General features: G+C 33.9%; 1 pseudogene; it reads left to right on the top strand.

The window, feature by feature from the left end:
* The window catches only part of LOC149553404 (floricaula/leafy-like protein), a 91,852-nt pseudogene extending 82,844 nt beyond the window's left edge, over window positions 1–9,008 (top strand).
* Window positions 9,009–12,785: the final 3,777 nt, after the last annotated feature.

Here is a 12,785-nt window from a genome sequence, read left to right as displayed (position 1 = left end):
CATCATTTAATCCAACAACCACATATAGATTAGACAACACAAGAATGCTATAGAGAGGAAACTTCACTCAATATCATTCAAATGCGAAGAGAGATATAGTCATATGGTTATAGAACATAGATAAGAACATTAACTATAGGAAAAGAAGTCTTCAATAGTATGCTAATGGCTGAAGGAGATACAACAAAGGATTACAATGCGTCAGAGGCAAAAAGGATATTACAATGTGCTTGCAAAGCAATGCCAAAGAGTTAGAGAAAGATCCATTATTAACAAGATTACAAAAATGTTCTTTTATAGCTCAAGAATAACTTAGAGATTGCTTTATAATTCATTCAAGCATTTAAGACTATTAGAGGGTGATTCAGATCTAGATGATAGATCAGATATTGTACACTTTAGAGACATTCAAATAATCAAACTCCAATCGAAAAAACCTTGATTTTGACATGAAATGAAACCATTAATGTAAAAGACCCTATAGATGGATAACTAGTTGGTGGAAGCATGTCTTTTACATCCCTCTAGCATGATCATAACTCAAAAGTGTTTAGGTTGATCATAAAAATCAGATTGCATAGGGAAAACCAATCTTCTTTTACTCTAGGCTTACCAAATTAGATATGTCAGTAGGTCAATCGAGTTGATCAACCCAAAAGATCCACATGGACCAATCATATTACCATGTTTTGCCACCCTATGATGTCTTTATGCTTTGACCATCTTATACCATCGTAGCCTCTCCACCTTTCTTTTTAACTAACATCAAATTCCTATGATTGTGCAAACAAACTATTATTTCCTCTTTGCGGCTTACCCTTGACATTCTTCACTAACCACCATGACCTTGCGAAGACTGAAACTTAATTGCACTCGCACTATCACTGCTCTAACCCAAGGTTCATCTCTTAACCTTGCGACCAAGAGAAACAAAGGGAATCACTGTATCATAACTCTAACCATAGTTTTAGTTTAACTCCTTGCGATAGCATGTTGGTCGTAGATCTAAAGGATCTAATAGCATAAAATTCATCTTTGAAGCACTAAGTATTTTTCCCTTATTGCACCATCACAAACTTAGGCACCTAATAACTTAGCATCTACCTCAGCATTCACATAGATCTATGTCAAATTTGGACAAGACAAATGGTATGAACTCAACCTCAACATCATCTAAAAATTATTTTTAACCTTGAAGGCCACACTAAAATAGTTCTTGTATGACACACGTAGGCTCATCACTATCTCGCATAAAATAAAACTTATGCATCTTCACAAAGTGACAAAGTGACAACCCTTGATGTTCCAAGATCTAATAGTTCAAAAAAAGGGTGGCCCACCCTATAACCCATATCAACACTTTGACCAATCATGGCCCTATTGTATGCCAACTTGACTAGACAATTCCCTACCATGTTTCTAGTGTATCCACATGCTGGCCTATCACACGTCCACATCCTTAAATCATGGCTCCAATACTAACCCCTATGACTGATTGATCATAAATAAATTGCCTCATCATTGCCTTAACCATGGTTTGAGCCTAACCATCAACAAACTTTCTAACAAAGGAATTTTTCACTTCGTCATTTGAATGTTGGTTAATGCTTAACTTGTTGCAACTATGTAATCAAGGGGTGATCACATGGTCACAACTTAAAGCTTAAAGGCATAATATGAAAATAAGGACCACGAAACTTAGGATAAAAAGATATAACCAATGTTAGAAATATTTTGTGAAGTCTTTTCAAGTATTCAAATTTTTGAAGCCCTAGGTGACCATTGAGTGGCCTATCATTTGAATTTGATGACTTTTTCACAGGAGGGCATTTTAGCTAATAGTGAATTTCATGACAACATATGTCCCGAGGGGTCCTAGTACATATTCTAATTGATTGTATGGGTTGAAAGGGGTCATAGCTTAACATATGACCCATTTAATACATTTCATGACAACATATGTTCCTAGGGATCCTAAGATCTCTAGGGACATATTGTAATTGATTGCATGTGTCGAAAGGGGTCATAGCTCAACCTATGATCCCTTTCGACACATTTGATGATAACATATGTCTCTAGGGGTTCTAGGACCCTTAGGAACATATTATAATTGATTATATGGGTCAAAAGGGGTCATAGTTCAACTTATGACCCCTTTCAACATATTGTATGACAACATATGTCCTTAGGGGTCCTAGGAACCCTAAGGACATATTCTAATCGATCGTATGTGTCAAATGGGTTCTTAGCTCAATCTATGACCCATTTTGACACATTTAATGACAATATATGTCACTAGGGGTCGTAGGAGCCCTAGGGACATATTATAATTGATTCTATGTGTGGAAAGGGGTCATAGATTAACCTATGACCCCTTTTGACACATTTAATGAAAACATATGTCCTTATGGGTTTTAGGACCCCTAGGGACATATTCTAATTGATCATATGTGTCAAAAGGGTTTGATACATTTCATGATAATATATGCCCCTATAAGTGGTCCTAGGAACCCTAGGGAGATATTCTAATTGATTATATGTGTCAAAAGGGATCATAGATCAAGCTATGACCCCTTTTGACACATTTGATGACAACATATGTCCCTAGGGGTCCTAGGACTCCTAGGAACATATTCTAATTGATCATAGGGGTTTAAAGGGGTCATAGCTCAACCTATGACCCCTTTTGACACATTTGATAACAATATATGTCCCTAGGGGTCCTAGGATGCCTAGGGACATATTTTAGAAGATTGTATGGGTTGAAAGGGTCATATCTAAACCTATGACCCCTTTCAACACATTTGATGACAACATATGTCCTTAGGGGTCCTAGGACCCATAGGGACATATTAAAATTGATCATATGAGTTGAAAAGGGTTTTAGGTTAAAATATGACCTCTTTCAACACATTTCATGATAACATATGTCCCTAAGGGTCCTAGGACCCCTACATACATATTCTAATTGATCTTATGTGTCGAAAGGGGTCGTATGTTAACCTATGACCCCTTTTGACACATTTGATGATACCATATATCCCTAGGGGTCTTAGGAACCTTAGGGACATATGTTGTATCAGATAATTTAATATAATTTATTTTATATTGGAATATAATATAATATAATATAATATATTATAATATAATACAATATAGTATAATATAATATAATATAATATAATATAACATATTATAATATAATATAGCATATTATAATATAATATAATATAATAAATTATAATAGAAATATTTTATAACAAACTTTAACAAAAATACTATTTGTAATAATTATAACACCTCACATGGATCATGGAGGGGATAATGAGGACCCTTCCTCAACTTTCCATCCCCACCCTCTATTTTAATTTGATTTGTTTATTTATTTAGGCAAGATATATCAAATACCTAATATATTAAATATTCAATTAGGATTTGTAATTATGAAACCTCCTTGTTCAACTCAAAAAATGTGATTTCTCTCCATTTAGGTGACTTCCAAAATTTGAGGAGGTACCTGATGACTTTTAACATGACTGAATTTGTTAAAATGAAAAGGGCTTCTTGAGGATGTTCTCAGCTTTCTAGCAATATAATTTTTGTCAAAATATGAGTTCAAGAAGTAATTATTATGTATTCTTAAATGAAAATATCTATACAATGTTGATTTACATACTAATTAAAAAATGGCTATTACTTTCAAATCATAAAACATTTTCAAAATCTAAAAGATGCATCACATTCTACGCTTCACATACTACAATTTTTTTTTATAAAAATGGTAATGTATTGAATTAGTTAAGATGGTCAGACACGAGCCTTTTTTTTTGAAAATGTTGTAGCAAAAAAATCATAATTAATTTTCTTTTGGAATAAAAATACTCAAAAATATGCGTAACTGTTGGCATTAAGTTATATTTGTCATTAGTGACAACACTTATTCAATTCTGTATAATTACCAAGCTCATCATTCAATCTCTAGTGTTTTCCAAACAATCCAGTGATAACCAAGTTTCACAATTCACACTGAGTAGTTTAGAAGCCACCAAGTGAAAATAGACAGTGTGCAGTCCAGTAGTTATCACCAAGTAGTTAGAGGTTATGGAGCTTTGCAGTGTCTATCGAGTCATCGGTTTCTATGATGTGAAGCTAATGTCAACCGAGTGATGGATGCGCAGTGTTTACCAAGTTCAAGCAACGTAAACATAGTATTTAGTATCTACCAAGTGACACTATATTTATCGAGTCTCCAATGGTCACCGAGTTTGAAGCTACATTGTGTGATTAGTATGCATTGAGGATCTACTTCTACCAAGTGCATGACAATGTCGAGTAATGTAGTGGATGCCGAGTATCACAAGGTCACCAAGTTAGCCTACAAAACTCGAGTTTCTACTATTTGGCTGGCTCAATAATATTTTGTTTACTTGTGTTTTAGCCAACCTTGTAATTATAAATATTGGAATGGTATATATGTAATGCATTATATCATACCCAATAAATGGATAAAAGAAGTATGAAGTAATGTTTTGAGAAGAGTGAATGTGAATCAATAGAAAAGTAGAGTATTCAACAAGGTCTATAATGAGCAGTAAAGTTATATCAATCACAAGAGGTGATCTATACTTCAAGGATCTAATCAGCAATCAAGTTGTAAGTCAAATCTACTATTTCATCCTAATAGGTGAATCAGTTTCTAAATCCTTTAATAGGGTAGACTTAACAATCTTTCTTTAAATCTCTTAACAGAGTGCATACTTCACTGTATGTTTGTAAATCCTCTAACAAGGTGGACCTAGCAGTCCTATTTGCTTCGAATAAGGAAGATCACTAGAAGTAGTCAACATAAGCCTTAACCAACCAACTTTATGCTATAGTAGTGAAGTTTTGTGGGTATCATCACCACCCCGATTTTACTTTCTATTTGGAAGGTTTCTAGGTCACCAAATTCTATGTTCATGTGTTATGAATGATTATCTTCCATCTTTTCATGCATGCAGTAAAGTACATCAATTAATGGTGAATGATTTTTATTGTTAAGTGTTGAATCTATGAAATTTTTTGAGGTTACTGATTCACCCCTCCCTTCTTAGTAACCTTAGCTAGTTTTGATTATTTCCAAAAATTGGCATCAGAGCTTTATGGATTTTAGGATAAAGTTTAACAGCTTGAGCAAAGATCAAAGAATAATGGAGATGTTCAGACTTGACAAAGCTATTGAAAATGAAAATCTAGATCTAGAGATGGCCATAGCTCAACTCAAGGAAGCAAAAGAGAATCTTTCTAAATCCCTAAAAAGAAGGAAGGAACTTGCAAAATAGATGAATGACCACTAGTATGTTGAAGAGAAGATTGAATACTTCTTCCCCTCAAGCAGTTTAGATGAAGCAAATGTGGCAATCAAAGAACTCCTAGAAAAGAATGGCTCTTTGCAAGAAGAGGTAAGAAAATTGAAAAGAGAATAAGAAATTTAGTCAATAAGATTGTGTGAAATCTTGGAACAAAGAAATAAGGCAAATGAAGACTTGGAGACAAGAAACAATGAAACTCAAAATCAATCCCTTTAGCGAGAAAGTCTTATCAATCATCTCTACAATGTAAATGAGGAAATCATGAGTCTAAGATCTAAAAATGAAAGGTTAAGAAATGACTTAATCACTAAAAGAAAAATCAATGAAAGACTGAAAGTTGATCTGAATTATGAGAAGCAACTCAATGAAAGAATAATGAAATCTCAAGTAGACATGGATCAATTGAATCAACAAAGTGAGTAGAATCTTTATAATAAAAAGGGTAAAGTAGGACTTGGATACAAAGAAGAAGGTGAATCTTCCAAACAAGAAGCCCAAAGGAATCAAAGACCTACTTGCAATCACTATGGTAAGATAGGTCATACATCAAAAAAATGTTGGAGCAATGGAAAGGAAAAATTCAATGGAAAGTGCTACAACTACAATCAACATGGTCATAAAGCTAATGAATGCAAGGAGAAATCAAAGTTTGAAGGTGAATGTCACAAATGCAAGAAACAAGCTCACAAGGCATTTGAATGCAGATCTAAACCATTCAATCTAGTTGAACAATTTGTAAAGGCAATGTTTGGTTGAAACTACAATACTTGGTGTAGATGTCATTACTGTGGAGAATATGGACACATTGGCATAAACTGTGCAAGGCACCACCTGAGAAAGAAGGATACCACAATAAGTTGTTATACATGTATAGAACTTGCTCATATAGTTAAGAATTGCATGAATATAGGTAAATTTGAAGATGAAAAGAAAGCTAAAGCTAATAAAATTAGGAAGTAAATGAGATAGTAGTGGATTCCCAAATCTACCGAGAAAGCCAATTCAAATGATGGCCATGTCACTCAAGAAGTGGGTGACTCCACCATTGCCAATTAGATTCTTAAAGGAAGAACTAGAACTATATCTTCAAGCCATATCTTAAGCAATTCTAATAAATGAAAACAAACCATCCAAATCTGTATTGTAGATACAGAGGGATCACAAAAGTTTAACATCATCATTCATCGAGTAAGATTAGGTCATACCGAGAAAGGTTGGTCATAGACTCTACTGAGCTAGGTTGGGAGTAATAAAAGTTTTGTTCGATCGCCGAGTTATAAGCTTTTATCAAGCATAGTCAGTGGATGACAGTCTATCATGCACTATGTCATTATGGCACCAAGCATTAATGGAAAATTTTCATCAAAAAGGATAGAATTTGACTTCATTTTTCACCACAACTTCAGTATACCCAGAGCAGAGCAATTTTTAGTCCATCCAAGAAATCTCAAGAAAATTTGCAGCAAAGATTTTTTGAAGAATTTTCTCATTTACCGAGCAACCATGGCATCTAGAAGCAGTAGCAATAGCAAGACAAAAAGAGGTTCCAAGATGCTAGTGAAAGGTGTGGAATGGAAAGCACCAAATTTCAAGTTGGTACCAGCAGTTGCAGAGTCACTCGACCTAAATGGAGCTCAATCGCAAAGTGCTCCAAAGGTACTCCTTTTTAATGATATTCACACTCATTTTAAATGTATTGTGCAAGAAATTGGAACCCTAGAGATGGATAGTGCCCTAGGAGAAATGTGTGTTGATGGATCTTTGAAACCCGAGCATAAGCATCTAGAGGTCAAAGGCTTGACCCATATCTCACATTTACCAAGGAACTTCCAAATTAAGTGGATTAGGTATATTCTAAGCCATGTACATAATGGACAATTATGATTAGAGTAGATTGTGTTCATCACAAAGAAAATGATTCATAAGATCATAGGTCTCCCTATGCTCATCAAGGCTAAAACAACCAAAACCCTGGGTCAAGAAGAGCTTCAGAAGAAAACCCTAGCTGAGTGGGATGATAGAGGATTGAAGATCAGTAATGTATCTAATGTGGAACTTAGGTTTGGAATTTACATCATTGCACATAAGATATATAGCTCCAATCGATTGAATAGTGTGCCTTGTGAGGCTATGGATCTAGCATACAAGGTTGTGAAGAAGAATCTAGAATGTGATCTGTCAGATTTATTGTTGAACAGTTAAACATGAACATGGAAAGCATTAGGAAATCAAAGAACAACCCCTATAAATTTGTTTCTTTGCTAACTTGTCTTTTCTTTTATGTTCAAAAGTTTTTCCCACCAAAGGTTCAGTTGTATGGAGGAAAGATACTCCCATTTTGTATCAGATTAATGAATTCATTGTAGAAATGGGTAAAAATTTTGAAAGTATTATGGATAATTATTTTGAAGTTTTCAAGGACAGGATGAACAACAAATTCTAGATTCCTCCTAAACTAGTTGAAGATTATAAAGATGATGTATGCTTCATGGTTGATTGTGATAAAGTTTATATCTAGGCAGTCAGGCCTAGAGTTGCATTGATGAAACCTCTTCCATATGAGGTTAACATTGATGAGACAAAAGATGTTATTGAAGCCCTAGTCAGTGAGCCAGTAGATCCAAAGCTACCTACCTTTGGAACCTATGAAGAAGCAAAAACCAGAATAGAGCTTGAGATCAAGCTACCTCAGGCGGTAAACAAAGGTAAGAAGAAGATAGAAAAGCTAAAAACTACAAGTGCCCCTCTTATGCTTACCAAGGGAAAAGGAGAGGATAAAGAAGAATTAAAGGATGAAGAGTAGGAATTAGAAAAGGAGGAAGAGCTATAAGAAAGAGAGGTAAGATGATTATAACCAAGCTACCCAAGGCCTCCATAGTTGTGTTTACTAGGAGATCTAAGAAGAAAGGAGGTAGTGAAGTTGTGCTTATTAAGCCCCCTCTCACCTTCCAAGAGATATTGAACCAATTAGAAGAAGGTGCTAGTATTACAAACATCAAGGCATTAAATTTTGAAACCAGGACAGATGCAAAGAAGATGCAAATTAAGGAGCTAGTGCTATCAAAGATGGGAAAATGGAAATATTTCCCAGATCAAATTGCCCCACAAATTTCCAATGAATTATTAGAAAGGTTAAAACCAAGATGGGAATCTACTACTCAAACTATTAAGGACATATTTGAGCAATCTTTGCAATAGTTGCTACCAAATCTTACTAATGTAGAAGTTAAGGAAGCAATGAAGAAAAATGAAGAGAAAATGATGATGAGATTTCATACTTGTTTGATTTTGGTCAAAGATATTGAGTATGTAGTTAAAGATGCTATAGATATATGGAAAAATGTTTATCATTTGCATAAGCCAAGTGAAGACCCAGTTGAGATCAAAGATGATGATGATGATAGTGAAAATGATAATACACCTTGCATCACTTTTGATGCTGAGGATTATCGGGCATTGAAGGATGATGAGGAAGATAAGGAAGTAGATGAAGAAAATGATCCAATAAGGATAGCTGCACAAGTTATAGCCTCCCTTCCTCACTCTCCACCAAAGACTACTACATTATTTGGCATGGAGACAGCTTTAGCAAGTGTGATTGTAACATCAACAGATATATCACCTACTCAATCACACTTTGCTACCTCTCAGCTCTAGGTATCATCAATGGAAGTGCTAGCCACTTCATCTATCAAGCTGTAGCCCTCTTCTTCAGCTCCTGAGTTAGGAACTTCATCAGCAACATGTGCAGTAAGTTCAAATTCTATAGTTTTGACTACTACAACTTTGCTTGCACCAATTTTTGTTCCAATAAGTTCTTTTGTTGCAAGTACTTCAGTCAGCACTCCACCTATTATTACTTCAATTTTGGATAGCACATCAATTTTGGATTCTTTTAGCACTCCTGCAAGTATTTCTTTAGTTGGTCCCATTCAAGTTTTTACAGCTAGTCCAACCATCTCTACAATTGTCTCTATTCCTAAGTCTAAGGTAGTAATATCAGAAGTAGAACCAAGGACACCTCTTAAACTTCTGATTATTGGAAAATAAATTGATGAAGATATTTACTTAGACAAAGAAATTGTAATTCTTAAGTTGGATCTTGATATTGCTACAGTTGGTGAAATGAGATTGGTTAGCCAACTTTTAGAATAGAAGGCAAGGAAAAAGAAATTAAGAGATGAAAGGGATAGGGAATTCAAAATAATTGAAAGTGCAAAGAATATACTAACAAAGGCCATAGGTGTTTATGTGGATTCATCTCAACACATTTTGTTTTGGTTAGAGGAGGTAGTGCACAAGTTTAATGAGGATTCTACCACACAGGAAAAGTTAATTGAAAAGGCAGAGAAAAAGTTTGATAATAAAGTTCTTGAACACATTGTTCAGCACATTTCCATAAATAAGTTAGAACTATCCTCCATTTTGGCTAACATTGAAAATTCTTTTACAATTGTAACATCACTTTTTTCGAAGCTATGTGATGTTACTGAGCTCACTAAGGAGGTAAAAGAGAAATTGAATAAGATTGATAAAGATACGAAGGCCAGTGCTTAAAGGTTGTAGCTTGACCCTAGCTCAAGCTCAGCACATCACATTAAGGTGAGATTTCTATCAGATATGTAAGTTGAACTACTAAGAGAGGAAGCAAGGATTAGATCCACATTGATAGACATCCAAAACATGATCTTTCCAATCATGGACACAATGCAAAAGAATATTTCATATTCAAAGTCATTGGTCCAAGATAACAATTTTTCAGTTGCAGACCATATGATTAAACTTTCAGTAGAGGTTCAAGTGGCACTTCACACTTGCAAAATTTTGCAAGAAAATTGAGATAAGATACTAGCTCTTATTCTCAAGGTACATTTCAAGTTTCTCTCACGTTTTGGTGTCTCTGTATGAATAAATTGTATAACTCTTTGGCATTATTGTCAAAAAGAGGGAGTAAGAGATATTTTGTGGAGAGAAAAAGAGGGAGAGAATACATTGACATATGTATAGAATAAAAGGGAGAGAGAAAATGTGTATAATTATGTAAAGTGACTATGTATATATTATGTCTTATGTATGGGGGAGATATGTGCAAATGTATATATAGCAACATTACAAAGATAAATTTTGAAAAAAAATAAAAAATTAGTATGCTAGTATACATAAGTCTTGGCTTATAAGTGTTTTTGTCACTAATGCCAAAGGGGGAGATTGTTGTCATTAAGTTATATTTGTCATTAGTGACAAAAATTATTCAATTCTATATGGTTATTGAGCTCATCATTCAATCTCCAGTGTTTGCCAAGCAATCTAGTGATAACCAAGTTTCACAGTTCACACTGAGCATTTTAGAAGCTATCGAGTGAAAACAAATAGTGTGCAGTCTAGTAGTTATCACCAAGTAGTTAGTGGTTATTGAGCTTCACAATGTCTATTGAGTCATCAATTTCTATGATGTGAAGCCAGTGCTAACCAAGTGATGGATGAGTAGTGTTTACCGAGTTCAAGCAAGGTAAACATAGTATTTAGTATCTACCAAGTGACACTATATCTACTAAGTCTCCAATGGTCATCAAGTTTGAAGCTATGTTGTGTGATTAGTATGGAACAAACCTCTACTTCTATCGAGTGCATGATGATGCTGAGTAATGCAGTGGATGCCAAGTATTAGAAGGTCACCAAGTCAGCCTACATAACCTGAGTTTCTATTATTTGGCCAACTTAGTAATATTTTATTTACTTGTGTTTTAGCCAACCTTGTAATTGTAAATATTGGAATGGTATATATGTAATGCATTATATCATACCCAATAAATGGATAAAATAAGTATGAAGTAATGTTTTGAGAAGAGTGAATGTGAATCATCAGTAGAGCAGAGTATTTAGCAAGGTCTATAAGGAGCAGTAAAGTTATATCAATCATAAGAGGTGATATGTACTTCAAGGATCTAATCAAAAATCAAGTTGTAAGTCAGATATACTATTTCATCCTAACAGGTGAATTAGCTTCTAAATCCTTTAACAAGGTAGACTTAATAGTCTTTCTTTAAATCTCTTAATAGAGTGCATACTTCATTGTATGATTGTAAATCCTCTAACAAGGTGGACCTAGCAATCGTATTTTCTCCTAACAAGGTAGATCACTAGAAGTGTTCAATGTAAGCCTTAACCAACCAAGTTTATGTTGCAGAAGTGAAGTTTTGTGGGCATCATCCCCACCCTAGTTTTACTTTCTATTTGGAAGGTTTCTGGGTCGCCAAATTTTGTGTTCATGTGTTATGAATGTTTATCTTTCAGCTTTTCATGCATGTAGTAAAGTAGATCAATTAATGCTGAATGATTTATATTTTTAAGTGCTGAATTTATGAAAATTTTTGAGGTCACTAATTCATACCCCCCCCCCCCCCCTCTCAGCAACCTTAGCTAGTCTTGATTATTTCCAATAGTAACATCTAGGCATCAATCTACTTCTTGTATTTAGAATCTTATAAAAAAATATCATCATATGATTGTGATTTAGGTGGTTAGACATACACCTATAGTTATTTTTGTCCTAAAAGTGTTGAACTACTACATTAAAATACATATTTTTGACCAATCAAATTAATTTATTTTCAGATAAGGCCTAGTAGTATAGAAACTACATTCAATTTCCTACAGATTCTATTTGTACAAATTTTTAATATAATTTTTATAACTAGCTCAAAATTGCATGTCAAGTTTATATAAACTTGATTTTTTGATTTTAGACTACCATTTAAGGGTATAGTTTGGCCCACCATGATCCTACACATACCCAACTACTTTAATTGATTAGAAGTTTCTTTTTGTCTATGAATGTTAGAAATAGATATCATTTTTTAAAATAAAGTTTGCATCAATTAAAACATTCATTCTTACTTATCTCCTTTATCTTTGCCATCCTTAATTGTTATTTATAACATAGGTTAGATTAACCTTAATAATGCAAATTTGAGTTATCTACTTAAATATAGTCCATTAGCCTCACACATTTGGGTCCAATTAGTGTTATGTTTGTAGACATCTTCTAGATTATATAATATTCTAGATTATATACATTGTGTTCAAATATATGAAATTTGTTTAACTATTGGAGGTCTAATTCTAGCATTCTTGGTATTATCAACTAACGGTCTGCTAGTATTTTCAATATTTATTTTAGTGCTGAAATAATTTATTTGTTAATATAAAGAGAAAAGAAGAAAAAAGTTATGTGCAATAAGGGAGGCTCTATTTTATGATTCACTTGTTTGGGTCCTATCCCTTAGTTTGTAAAAAGCACCTCATTGAGAGCTATGTTGAATTGTAACTATTTGGAGTTGGTAGCTATCGATTTGTCTAGATTCCATTGTCTGTGGATTTGTCATCTCTAAAAGATATGAAGCATGAGGGAAATCTCTATGTCTATTTTAAACC

This window comes from Cupressus sempervirens, chromosome 6 (genome assembly GCF_028749045.1).
Source record: "Cupressus sempervirens isolate cs-2001-9-10 chromosome 6, ASM2874904v1, whole genome shotgun sequence".
Taxonomy (NCBI): domain Eukaryota; kingdom Viridiplantae; phylum Streptophyta; class Pinopsida; order Cupressales; family Cupressaceae; genus Cupressus; species Cupressus sempervirens.
Note: the sequence above shows the minus strand (reverse complement) of the source record. Positions and strands in the feature narration are given on the sequence as shown.